Source organism: Nilaparvata lugens, chromosome 4, assembly GCF_014356525.2.
Source record: "Nilaparvata lugens isolate BPH chromosome 4, ASM1435652v1, whole genome shotgun sequence".
Classification (NCBI taxonomy): Eukaryota; Metazoa; Arthropoda; class Insecta; order Hemiptera; family Delphacidae; genus Nilaparvata; species Nilaparvata lugens.
In genome coordinates, this window is record NC_052507.1 from 80,332,122 (window position 1) to 80,335,577 (window position 3,456).

Genomic DNA, 3,456 nt, shown 5'->3' on the forward strand with positions numbered 1-3,456 from the left:
AACGGCAGTATTTGATTAGCATTGGTGTTTCAATCCTTGTCTATCATTCGACAAAGCAGATAGTGCTATCATTATCTAGCTCCCCAACATTGCCAGATCGTTTTTATCGATGTAGAGATATAACAAGATATTTAAACTATTATGAAAATTTATTATCTCATCTTTAAAAAATATTTTTCTTGACGAATAAAATCTTTATAAATAAAAATCGAGCCTCAATAACTTTGTTATGTGTGCACTGAATTTAACGATTTTTTTAGTTGTGTTCGTTATGTTCAGGACCAGGTTTATGACCTAAAAAATTTATAATCCGACTTCAGGACTCTTTCCTATGGTCCTTTGAAGTTTACATGTAATCCTTATGGGAGACGATTTGTGAGCTGGCCATACACAGAAATATAAATCAGAAATTATAATCATATGCGTCATTCAACAGCCGTCGGTAGATCTGTTTTTCAATATTCCTTCTACTGATTCACAAAATTTCAATTCTTAATAATGCCGCGGTACGAATGACGTCCAAACTTGGGAGGTAGAACACGAAATGCTGTAAATTTAGAATATGCACGGGAAAATCAGCAGCAAGGAGTTATACCATACAATTCCCAGCAAGCTGCATTCAACTATATCTAAAAACTAGCCGTCAGGTTCGCTTCGCTCGCCATATCCGTCTAGCCAGGGGGCTCCGCCCCCTGGACCCCCGACTGGATTGTCCAAAAATGAGATCAGCGGGCTCGCTTCGCTCGCCTGCATGTAGATCTCAGCGGAACCTCTGTACCGAATTTGAACGTATTATGTCAATTTGATCTCGTAAAACACCTGTTACTATATCGGCGTATCTTTGTCGAACAAAATTCTTCCACCTCAGCTAAACCTGTGTACTGAATTTTTTTTAATATATTTCCATCAATTATTGAAAAAAGTGAGGAAACGCAGAAAAGCTGAGAAAACTCTAATTTTGGCTAATTGGATAAATTGGTATTTAGGAGGTCCTGGATAAATGCATTTACCTCCAACTACCTCCACTTTGGTCCCAACCTAACTCCACTTTGGTCCACTACCTCCAACTAACTCCACCTACCTCCAACTTGGTCCCAACCTAACTAACAAAGTCAACTCAACTTAATGCCAACCTGGCAAAATTTTTTATTTAGTTACCAGAACAACTGTTTCGAAGAGGTACTCTCTCTAGATTATAGTTCTATATTAACATATGGTATGGACATTTCAATTATAATTTTAAGATATTGGAATAAGAAGAATATACATGCTAAAAGAACTTTAAACCCTTGAAAACCACCCTTAGAATTAAAATATCGCCAAAAGATTTCTTAGTGCGCCTCTAAAGGGCCAACTGAACATACCTACCAAATTTAAACGTTTTTGGTCCGGTAGATTTTTAGTTTTGCGAGTGAGTGAGTCAGTCAGTCAGTCAGTGAGTGAGTGCCATTTCGCTTTTATATAATATAGATACAAACTGCTGCACAACTAAGCACATAGGAAGTCCATATTGAGATATAAATGTAAATACTGATTGTTGGATGATTCTCATAAAAATATAGTGAAACAGATTAAGCTTAGGATAAGTACACCTGTGGAGGCGCGGCTTGGTGATACAACGTGTTGATCTTATGAAGATTGCCTTATCACATCGTTCCACGCCATGTCCGATTCACTGTGTGTGAGTTTTTCCGTTTAGAGCAATAATCAAGAAGCACCTGGATGCTAAATGCCGCATCGCGCCTCCTCAGGTGTGCATCCAGCTAAAATTTGTCATGAGATGCATTAACTATTTGGCGGTACGAAGTTCGCCGGGCCAGCTAGTATATTATAAAATAAATTCATTTTAAAACGAATATAATATATATGAACATATTAATACTTCATCAGATTCACCGATATTAGCTAGTCTATAGAAGGCAGTGACAAGGCAGAGAATCTGCAACGCTGTTCTCCTATCTATCTCCACTGACATTATAACGTGGACCTCACGATTCACGATAGAAAAGATTATGTTTCTAATATCGTCCTCCACATCCTCCAGCCAACGCTTTCGCGGACGTCCTCTCAGCCTTCTCCCTCCTGGGTTGTTTCTGAAGACCTTTTTCACGACTCTTCAGTCACTCATCCTCTCAACGTGTCCCTACCAACTCAATCGCTTAACTTTTGAATGATGAATTTATTGACAAATAAAAGAAATATTTTTACAAATAAAAATAATAATTAAAATACAATAGCTCTTGGCGTCACTGGAAAAAGAAGCCTTGAGCTCTAGTCATGAGTTCTAAAAATAAGAAATACATTTTTTAATCTAATAATAGCAGTACAAATGATAAAATTCTGTTGATGGGTGATAATCTATGGATGTTGAAACAAAATATAACTGCAGAGAAAAATAATATAATAATTGTCGAGTTTTAATAATTTTTACACAATAATAACTAATTAATATGGCCAAAATTGGTGATTCAGCTAACTCAATTCTCATTTTTAAAATAATAGTTTTGTTTTACCCACGATTTTATTAATCTCAATGGGTTTTTGTTATTTTATCCTTAATAAAGTCTTCCGGAATTTTATTTATTAGTTTATTACTGTGATATTCAAATTGGTGTTTACTAGATGTTAATGAAGTAAATTAATATTGAAAGCATTTACTACAGTTGGCTGTATATTATAAGGGATTCTGCGGCGGGTAAATTGATGTGTATTTCTATTAATAAAAATAATTAAATTTGTCACATAAGTTTGACGTAACGTTTAGCCCAGTCAATGAAGTTCCAAAAAAGCAGTTTCGATCCGAAAATTAAATAAAAGCTAAATTTCCCACCATCGATAGAACCCTTCCAGAGGGTCATTCTCCCAAAAGTCCCAAGAAATCCCCTTGGAGCTTTCCGCCCCAGCCCCCTAAAACATGAAAAATGCAGGTAAACACGGGAAATCAATTATCTCTGTAACCATTGATAGAAAACAGTTCTATTATATGCCATTCGATTAGTTAGATTATGGACTACAATATTACTTATATTCATTTTTCCAATAAAGTTGACAGTTTTCTTGATAAAATAATATATATGTAAAAATTTAGGGGGTTTGTGATTTGATTTTTTGCTTTCTTCGATTAACCTCGAAACAAGTAGTTTTAAAGGAAAATGAGCCAAATAATTAATGTAGCCACATTTATTGCAAATCCATTGATGTATATTGTTATGTATTTGCGATTCGATTTGACGCTGCGGAAGGGGAAACAGTCGCGCGGAACGGCGCGGCTGACTCTTAGCCATAGTAAACAGCAAACTGGAAATCAATTATCTCTGTAACCATTAATCGGAACAAATCTATCATATGTCATTCGATTCGTTACATTATGGACTAAAATATTAGTCCTATTCATTTCCTCAATAAATTAAACAGTTTCCTTGAAAAATAATATAATGTAAAAATTTAGGGGTTTTC